We start from the raw sequence: 11,195 nt of genomic DNA, 5'->3' as shown, positions 1-11,195 counted from the left end.
ATGGAGCTCCAGATGAAAGCTAATGCCCCCCTATATTCCAAGTTACCATGTTAGTCAAGTGACCCAGGAGACTAATGTAAATTGGCCATTCCAAGAAATTGGCAGAACATATTTTATTTATTCATTCAATTTATATGGACGCCCATCTCAAACAAGCGACTCTGGGTGGCTAACAATAATTATATATTTTAAAAAACAACAACCCCCCCCATAAAAAATAGAAAATTGGCAGCCAAGATAAAAACAACAAAAACAGCCATATATACAAATACATTATAAACATTTCAATAAAATTAATTCACAGGGTCCAACAAACATGCCAACACCAAGCCTAGGAACACAGCCATGTCATCAGGGCCTTGCAAAGGGCCAACAGAGTTGGGGGCAATCTGATCTCTGGTGGGTATAATGTTCCACCAGGTGCTGCAACAGATAAGGCTTTCTTCCTGGGTCCCACCAGATGGCACTCCTAAATGAAAGGGAGCTATAACATGCTTCTGCCAGATCTGATGGTATGGGTAGTCATGATCAGGGCAAGGCAGTCCCCCAAGTAACCTGGCTCCATGCCACAGAGAGCTTATAGGTAACTATGAAGCACCTTGAATTGAACATGAAAGCATACTGGCAACCAATGCAGCTCCCAAAGTGTAACGTGAATATTGAGAAGTGCCCATCACTGCCCACTGCTATATTGTGTACCAACTGCAGCTTCCATGTGCTCTTCAAGGGCAGACCCATGTAGAGTGCATTGCAATAGTCCATCCAGGAAGTGACTAAGGCATGAGAGACCATCAGCAGAGTCCCTCCCCCCATCCAGGAAAGGGTGCAATTGGCGCACAAGACGAAGTTGTGCCAAGGGTCTCTTGGTCATGGCCATTATCTCTTCCACAAACAGGAGCCATGAGTGAAGGAGGCTTCCCAAACTGCACACCCGTTATTTAGGGCAGTGAAACCCCAACCAGAGCAAAAGATGGAGAATCCCTGGGACCGAGGGTGGGGTGTCTAAAACCTAAAGCCACTCATTCTTGCTAGGGTTGAGTTGAAGCATGTTCTGCTCCATCCAACCCCCCACAGCCTTCAGATACTGAGACAAAACCTCTATAGCATCACTTGGATGTCCCAGGGTGGAGATATAAAGCTGGGTATCACTGGCATAGCAAAGATACCTCACCCCATGCTGTGGGATGGATATTCTTCCTGGTCTTATTTTCTTATTCTTTTTCTTTTATAACAATACTTTATTAAGGATTACATTATACAGATAAAACTAATGCAAACTAAAAACTAAAAAGAAAAGATAAAAAGTGCAAAGAAAAAAGAAATAATTAAAAAGAGAAAGAAAAAAAGAAGTAACTTCCCCCTTTGTCCCAGCAAGTATAAACAACTTTAACAACTTATCACCCTCTCTTAAAATACAACAAACAACCTCTTCATACCATATCTCCTCTCATTCTCTATAAACAAATCTTTAAAGCCTCATCATCCATCCTAATCAAGAAAAGTCCATTAAGGGTTACCAAAAAGAACAACATATCTATTATAAACTTGATCTAATAAACCCACTTAAATTCCTGCCTTTTACATTTATAGCCCATTTATAGCCCATTTTCTAACTTTAAACAAATCCCCCAAACCTCCTCATTCAAATCTAGTCAGTAAAAATCCAATAAAAGGTACCAGAGATAACAACATAACTGTTTTAACCATAATCCAATAAACTTAAAATGCAACAAATGAACTCTTTCCCATATAACTCTTATCTATAAACAAAACCTTTAAAACATCATAATTCAGTCCTAGTCAGAAAAAAATCCATTAAAGATTACCAGAGATAACAATGTATCTATTTTAGCCTTGGTTAAATAAATCAACTTTATATTCCTTCCCCTTGCTCACAACAGTCTTAGTCCCTTCAAATAACACTGAGGTGTTTCTTTTCATCTCTTTGTTTCTTCTCACAAAATCACTGGCAACATTAACAAATCCCTTTTGTAAATCCAATATAGAAAGGTTATCCAAGTCACCCTTCTGATCCATTATTTGTATGTCTTTTTTGGTTATTAAAACATCGCTTCATTTGTACATTCAGTATTTCATCTTTTTCCATATCCTTTTTAAAGCCTGTCATTTTTAAATCCACATTTAAATCACTTTCAATTTTATCCAGTAAAGCTTGTTCCTCTTCTGTAACATTGTTCATAAATACCTCTCAATAGATCTATTGTTCAAGTATTTCACTTCAATGATTTCATGTATTTCATGAATTGATAATCCATTCTGCATAATCAAATTGAGTTTAACTATGCTTCTCCTTTAATTGTAATCTTTATTTCCTTCTGGTGCCCTCTAGTGTCCAACATTCAATGTCCTGTCCTATCATGTTGTTTCATTTCTGAAAGCAAAAACATGAATAGTTTCCCATGGGAAGGATTCTTATATTTACTTTTAAAATTTTGTTAAATCCATCTGGACCCTTTGTTGTTGTTGTTGTTTTTCAGTTGTTAAGTCGTGTCCAACTCTTTGTGACCCCATGAATCATATCGCACCAGACTTTCCTGTCCTTCACTGCCTCCCTGAGTTTGCTCAGTTTCATGCTCATTGCTTCAGTGATGCTATCTAACCATCTCATCCTCTGCCGTCCTCTTCTCCTTTTGCCTTCAATCTTTCCCAGCATCAGGGTCTTTTCCAAAGAGCCCTCTCTTCGCATTAGGTGACCAAAGTATCTGAACTTGAGCTTCATTATTTCCTTCCAATGAGCAATCAGGGTTGATTTCCTTTAAGATTGACTGGTTTGACCTCCTAACAGTCCAGGGGACTCTTAAGAGTCTTCTCCAGCACCACAGTTCAAAGGCATCAATTCTTCAGTGCTCAGCCTTCTTTATGGTCCAGCTCTCACAGCCATACATTACTACTGGAAAAACAATAGCTTTGACTATGGGGATCTTTGTTGGCAAGGTGATGTCTCTGCTTTTTAATATGCTATCTAGGTTTGCCATAGCTTTCCTCCCAAGGAGCAAGCGTCTTTTAATTTCATGGCTGCAGTCTCCGTCTGCGGTGATCTTGGAGCCCAAATAAATGAAGTCTGTTACTGCTTCCATTTCTATCCCTTCTATTTGCCAGGAATTGATGGGTCCAGATGCCATGATCTTAGTTCTTTTAATGTTGAGTTTCAAGCCAGCTTTCGCACTCTCCTCCTTCACCCTCATCAAAAGGCTCTTTAGTTCTTCTTCACTTTCTACCATTAGGGTGGTATCATCTGTATATCTGAGGTTGTTGATGTTTCTCCCTTGCAATCTTAATTCTGGCTTGTGATTCTTCCAGCCTGGCATTTCTCATGATGTACTCTGCATATAGGTTATATAACTTTCTAAAATCAACACTTTAATGACCCTTTGGCTGATTTTTTTTTTTTTTTTGGCAAATCCTTAAACTTGTACTTAAAACTTCTGTCATAAAGGATTGAAGGAAGCTCACCCAATGAATACCACATAACTTCTTGTTCTTGAGGTTCTCAGTATTTAGAAAGCAATAAAAATTAATTCCAAAGTGATTAAAAAATGAGGCTTGGCCGAATCTTATGTCCACAAAGGCTACATTATGACTATGAGCTTAGTTGGATCATCCCTCAATTCCCAGCCACTTGACTTACAAGCAGATAGCAAAAATGTCAGTTCCTGACATCTACTCACGAGGAACAGCTGTCTGGAGTACCTGTAGGCAATCTCACAATCTCTCCTTTCTCTGGAGAGATTTTGCCAGCCTGGATCCCACATCCAGACACTGATTTCAGCTGTAATGTCACCTTGTTTCTTCAGGGACATCTTCAGTTCACCATGTCCTTGCTGGAAGTTCTAGTCTCTTCTTCCTCTTCTCCTCCTCCTCCTGGTCACTGATGAGAGAGCTGGCTTTTTTGTTAGCCACGTAGCCTTAATTCACTCAAGGTAGAATTTCTCAGCTCCAGTTCATTGCTGAGCCAAGCTATTGTTTCCTCTGTTTTACCCCTGTCTCCTGCAAACTCCTTTAGGCTTTAAACAGAACCCTATAGGGTACACAGATTCTAAAAATTATTTTAAACACTACTGTATGGAGATTCTTCAGGAAAGCCTGCTTGTATTGTTTCCCAGAGTTAGCTTGACACAATACTGAATATTTACTGTTTTATCAAGAGCCCCGAAAGATGGTGTTGAGGTAGCATCTGTTGTTAAAAGCTCTCTCTTAAGCCAATTTTTAATTTTTAACTAGCCCTTTTGCTTTTATTCCATTCCATTTTGTCTTATTTTTATTTTATTTTATTTTTATTCTTTTTATTCTTGTTCTGCTGGAGACCTGTATTTTTACTATTTTTTTCCTGGAGACCTGTATTCTTTCCATTTGTGCCATGGGGAAAAGGAAGAAGAGGCAGCACTCACATTCTGTTTCTCACACTTCTCTCAAACCTTCCAAACAGATATCAGACAGATATCCAAAAAGCAAATAGCTAGTTGCTGTAAGTAACCAACCCCCTCTACTTTTCCTAATAGCCTCTCTAATAGATATGCCCCCCCGGAATGGGACCTACAAGCGGAGATAGAGAGCTCCCAACTTTCAGATCTTTCTCCTATGTCTGAGGAAACTTCTGCCTTGCAGACCGCAGTCCAGCTGTGCAAAGCATATATAACAAGGGGACAAGGACTTAAAAAACGAAAATGTTACTGGTTTTATAACCAGACGATGTCTACTGACAGCACAAACAGTATTGTCAATTTCTGAGCTTCTAAGCACAGTTAACAACAAAGTGAACACTCTGAAAGAGACTTACATTAAGTTTAAACATAGTCATCCACATACTACTGCTGAGTCAGTCAAAACAAGCTGATCCAGAGACAACTGGGTCTCAAAAGCAGATAATAGTGGTGGAAAGGCGGATCCTATTTGGGAACCTAAAAAGAGAGTGAGGAATAAATTAAGAGATCTAAACCTACATCCAGAGGAGCATGCAAGGCAAGTACCAGTCTCCTGGGAAGTATTGGAGGAAAGGCAATTAAGTCATAACTGTTGCTTACAGCCAAATCAGATCACTCTACAAATCCAAAAATAACAGTGTAAATAGAAGAAAATGGGGATTAAGAAGTATAGCCATTCTTTCCCTCCATCAGCTTCCAAATTTTAAAAGGCAGTAGATTGATTTGCAGAAGGTTGAATGGCTTCCATCCAGGAGCGACTCTAAACGAATCCAACATTTAAACATCCCATTATTGCCAGCATGTTGTTCAAAATGAAGCCTTTTTTGAGCATGTTTGAGATTTTCCCACTACATGTGTTTCAGACAGAGAGAGTTAACTCATTAATAACTCATCTTGGCAGTAAGAGTGCTTTTATTTTAAAGTTTAATTGTAGCAACATGGAACTTCCTTGGAGTTACCTACTTTTATCACCATTGTCCTTGAGAAGAGACAGCCTGAACAAACAGTCTGTACCTCCCACAGCAAGTCAGTTTTCTGAAGAACCCTTAGAGAGAAATTTAACTCTTTAAGTACTTGCCAGATACTGAACAAGTGGATATTATAAAACAGCTAGATGATCTGAGGACAATCAGGCTTGGTGCTCTCAGGGGACCAGGGAGATTTTGCGATGGCTCCCTTATTAATTTTATCCCCTCCTGTTTTGTGTGCTTTTATAGTTTTTTATTTGTAATTGTTTTTATGTATTTATTCTTTTTAATTGTTATACACCACCCAGAGTCACTTTGTGTGAGATGGGCAGCTATATAAATATGATAAATAAATAAATAAAAATAAATAACACGTAAAGCTGCTAAACCTTTAATAGGGCGGGTCACCCCAACTGCCCAAGAAAATAGTACCTATCTTGAGAAACCATCTACTGGTTCACCTTCCATTTTAACATGGAACATACATGGAAAAGAACAACAAGGAGTCCTCGGAAGTAATTTCTACCCTACTCTCCCTGCTTCCTGATAAAATACTACACCACACAGTAAATGTAAGAAATGGAAACAAAATTGAGGCTGATAGACAAGAGGAAGCAAGATGCAGCCCAAAACTTTGTGAATGGCCAAGAGAGGTTGGCTGAAGAGTAGGACTGAGCTACAAGGAGGACACCCTTAGCTCAACACTTCTAAAAAGCCCCAAATCATCTGTTAGGGCTATAGCTTATGAAGCAGTCCAACATGGGTTAAGAAGAGAACTTGAGACAGGAAAATCATCATTGCCTAGAAGTAAGCTATCCCTTTTGGACATTGATACTATTCTGAGTTGCCAACCTGCAAAAGTACCCCACCCAATTTGCTGCTCATCTCAAATCCTGTTGGAACTCATACAACAGCAGGCAGTGATAACGGTAGACAAATTTCAAACCAGTGTGTTTTTTTCAACACCAAAGGGTTCTTGGATAACATCACTCCTGCTGAATGAAAGACTCATGTTCTTTATCCCAAAATTCCAATACTTTCCCAATCACCCTCACTGATACTAAGCACAAAGGTTCTATCCAGTTACTGACTTGGAATATCGCTGGCTGGAAGAACAGAGCAACAGATGGGGACCTGATAAGAGTTCTTCTCTGACTTTGACTTCATAGCACTCCAAAAGACATGGCTAACTACAGATGAGGAAAAGGTTCATTTACCAGGCTTTAGTTCCTAGACTATTCCTGCAAGGAAATATAAGACTAAAGGGTGGGCATCAGGAGGATTGACTATACTTGTCAAGGGAGAGCTGGGCTGGCAAGGACAGGAATTGGTCCTTGGAGATGACTCTCCCCATTACTTGGCTATTAAATTTTCATACAAATTCTCTGAAATGGTGCTCCTGAACACATATCTACCTCCACACACGTCTCTCCACTTTTCCCCTAATATTTGGGCAAATCTGGAAAAGATAGAGTTAAAGATAAACTCAAATCACCCTAAAGCTACTGTAATTCTAGTGGGAAACTTCAATGCCAGGGTGGGGGCCTCCTTATTTGATTTTGTACATCTGAGTGTTATCTCTGAGGACTATAAATGACCCACCCTGACACTCTAGAGTCCCCAAAAGAAATATGGCAGGCTTATAACTGATCTCCTTGATCTATAAATGTAACCTCCACATTTTAGGAGGTAAAGAACCTGGTTTTACACATTCTTTTACAAACCATTCAGGAAACACTAGCAGTGTTTTAGACTATGTATGTGTTACACAAAACAAGACTGGACTATTTTCAGACATCCAAGCCCATGTGAAGATTATCCATGCCTCATGTTAGGAGGCTACTAGATAATCTCGAAGTGAGGCAGAAAAGAAGGCTCAAGTGGGCCAAGGTAGATACTAAGGCAATATCCACCTTGCTGAACTCAGGACAGGCCCAGACTTAGAAAAACTCAATTTCCTCCCTGATCCAAGGTCCAGATAAAATCCTGACCCAATACACTGATCTGTGTCTCTTGTTGAGAAAATTCTTAACAGATAAACTCTCCACAGAAATCGACAGCAAATAAATTCTAATTGGTTTGATTCTGTCTACATACCAGAAAGTTACTAAGGACAGTGATGCGTCAGTCCCAGGGACACCCTACCAAGTAACCATGCTAAAATGTTAAAAATTAGGCATGATTATAAGAAACTGATAGCCTCTAAAAAAGCTTCCTGCACAGCTAAAATATGGTCAGAACGGGAAATTTCAGCAAAAGGGACAAACTCAATTTTCTTTTGGAACACCATATCTGGTTTACTGAAGGAATGTAAATCCCAATTTGATATTCCTATTCCAGCTTCAGTCTGGATTTTTATGCAAATTTATTTTCTAATCCAAACCAGGGGCTCCCACATAAGCAAATCATTGACCCTTTAATCTTTGAAAAACCTTCCCCCCTGACCTCCAGTGTATCAGAAATCAAATTTATTATTCAATCTCTGAAATCTAACAAGGCGCCTGGAGAAGATTTTCTACTGCCGGAACTCTTCGCAGCACTTATTGATTGGTGGGCCCCATTGTTAGCAAAGCTGTTCTCCCATATAAACAACACAGGTTGCATCCCAGTTGGATGGGAAGTAGTCATTATAATCCCCATATATAAAAAAGGAGACAAGAGTGACCCAAAAAATTATAGACCCATAAGCCCTATTGGAATTGTGGCTAAGATGTATGCCAAACATCTTTTGAGCAAAACAGAAGACTGGATAATGGGGAAAAAAATCTTAGTGAAGGAACAAGCTGGATTTAGATCAGAGCACTCCACAATAGACAACTATTTTATTTTACAACATCTCATAACAAAACAAGTAATTAATAGCAAGAAACTGTTTACTGCCTTTATAGACCTCAGTGTGGCTTTTGATTCCATAAACAGAAACATTCTGTGGAAGAAATTGGCCAACTGAAACATGGAACCCAGACTCTTACTCCTGGTTAAGGACCTCTATTTAAACATCCACTTCAAAGTCTGTACGGGTGTAAATGGTTCTCTGAGAGTATACCTACCCATAAAGGTGTTAGATAGGGATGTATTCTAGCCTCAATGCTCTTTAACCTCCATGTCAATGATACTTCTGTATGCTTCAGACACTCATAGCCAAAGATCCATGATAAATTTATTAATATTTGTTTATATGCTGATGATATGGCTCTAATGGCACATTCTCAAATAGGCCTGAAAAGACTATTGAGAAAGCAAAATACCCACTGCGTTCTCAATTCTTTAAACATCAATAAAACCAAATCTAAAGTTATGGAATTTAGCAAAAAAAAGTGTGAAATATAACACTTTTCTATTTCATGTATATGGGGTGCCCCAGCCATCAAAGATAATGCTCATGTTTGTTTAACTGTCAACCCTATGCCCCTTTTAGGCTTAGATATCTAACACCTTTACTTGAAAGAACAGCCACTGGGACCTGAATCGCAGATTGCCCTATTTCTTCCTGGGCTCTAGCATATACATTGTGAGCAGAACTGCCAAGTTTATAGCCAAGGCAGTTCAGCTAAGAATCCGTTATATCAAACAGATCAGGATATCATGTAAAGGTGATGTATTTATCTGAATGCTGATTCTTTATATTCTTCTTTGTATTTACCAGATATGTATTTTATTATTATATTTTATCTATTTTACTTTGGAATTAGATCTTGTATTTTACCTTTATTTCATTTTCTTTGATATGGTTGTAAGACTAATCAATTAATAAAACTACTACCACTACTGTTTTATCTGCTTTTCTTCCTCTCTTCAGTGGAATCTATGTTGCTAGGTCAAAACTTCCTTTTTTTGCTTGCATGACCTTGCTACTTTTTTAAAATGTAAGCATTCATTGATTACAAAATATAGGTTCACACTGTATATAAATACGTTTGTAATCTTAAGGATGTAAAGTTTTAGGCATCCATTTATGGCAACAAATCTTGCTTCCTTGTATCCAGCAAATTACTTTGCTATTTTGTAAGTAAATCTAATCAAGATCAAGCAGAGGTTTTGTTTCATAGCACTCCATCTCAGATTTTATTTTTAAGCTGCATCCCATCTTTGTCCACTATTTCCTCTTTAATAAGAATGACATATGCTGTGAACCTCATTCCATCTAGAAGTAGGCTACATTTTATAACCAAAGGTTACTAAAGGGCAAGATTGCCTACACGTATTCTCAGGTTCCAGACGACAACTAACTTCTGAAGTGAAGTCTGTTCCCCTCCCCTGAAATGTGTTAATGCTCATTCTATCTGAAACATATATATACAACTGCTCTGAAATTATTTCTTTGTCCTTCTGATAAAACTCTAAAACCAAGTTCAATATTACATTAAGCCATGGATTGTTTTGCTTTTGATTTAATGAAGAAATCATAGTGACAAGATTCATAGAAAGTAGTAAGTCATACATCACAAGGACAGGGTTTACACAAAGCAAAGAAGCCACATTGTGATCTAATGCAGTGTGAGAACCCAGTCTAAATCAGACTTCCCCAGCTAGCAGTAAGACAGGCTGGGGATTATGGAAGTGTGGGGGAACACATCAGCCCTTTTCCTATAATAACCTTAACTCACTCATCCATTAATGCAATAAAATCTCCCTCTTCGTGGATCTAGCTGCAGTCATTTTAAGTCATCATTTAACAGAACAGAAGCTCCCCATCTACTTTCTCAAGGAAATGTCAAGTATGTCATGAGCTCTAGCACTAGGAGAGTATTGACAAAGCTTCATGATATCACTAGCATCCACTCTGCTGGTCAGGCATGACTCGGTCACTGTAGCCAATCAAGGTTTGGGAAGTGGGTCCTGTACTATTCAGGTTCAGCATTGAGTCCTGTAATGGAAAGGGTTGTTTTTCAGCTGCTCTATTTCTCCAGTTCTTTGTGTTGGAGGACTAGTTCCGTAAAATGGGTCACCTGACTGGTTTTAGGTCTTCCCAGGACAAAACAGACTATATGGAGTTGAGTTTGTTTCCTTCCCTCAAATGTCTTACCTCTCATCTTCTGCCTCTCTTTTGTCTGAAGCAAGTAAATGCCACATCTGCAGTAAAATAAAACTTACATTGGTGACTAAATGGACACCCCCACACAGTTCTCTAGGAAGTAATATGCAAGCAGTGTGCCACCGCCTTCTTCCATGATGTTTTTCAACTTCCCATTCCAGCCTGCACCCCTAAGTGTCCCTGGTGGTCCCGCATCCAGGAACTAACCAGGCCATCTTGCTAGGACCTGGAGCTCAAGTAACATCAGCCGAGCGCTACTACCTGCTAGGAAGTATACCAAGACAGGACTGAACTACGTAACTGCATACGCTTTTGCACGGCGGAACAACCCTTGAAATACACCAGGGAAGCTGGGGAAGATCTTTAATCTGTACGGAAAGACCACAAGTCCAACAGATCAGGAGCGCCAAGGCTGGCGCGGCCTTCTCCGATAGCTTGGGCCTCCACCCCCAGGAGGCCGGGCGCCAGGTTGGAGAAACCTCCTTTAACGCATCCTTTAGACCTTCGTTCCTTCCCTCCGCGGACTATACGTCGCCCTCCCGACATGCCTTCCGCAAAGCCCAGCGGGAAAAAGAATCGCGTTCCCGCGCTTGGCTCTAAAACCGCCGTTCAAAGCAAGCCGACCGGCTGTTTCCTTGCCAGGCTTCTTCGAACGCCAAACCCGGAGGGAAACGCTGCATTCCAGGGCCACTCGGTCCCATCCTTTGGATCGCGGCTGGGCAAGGGGGAGGGGGGAAGGGATCGGATCTA

This window comes from Python bivittatus, unplaced genomic scaffold (assembly GCF_059951505.1).
Source record: "Python bivittatus isolate LINGU-HERP-01145 unplaced genomic scaffold, Pbiv_v1 ctg000020_np1212, whole genome shotgun sequence".
Taxonomy (NCBI): Eukaryota; Metazoa; Chordata; class Lepidosauria; order Squamata; family Pythonidae; genus Python; species Python bivittatus.
This window is presented reverse-complemented; position numbering follows the sequence as displayed.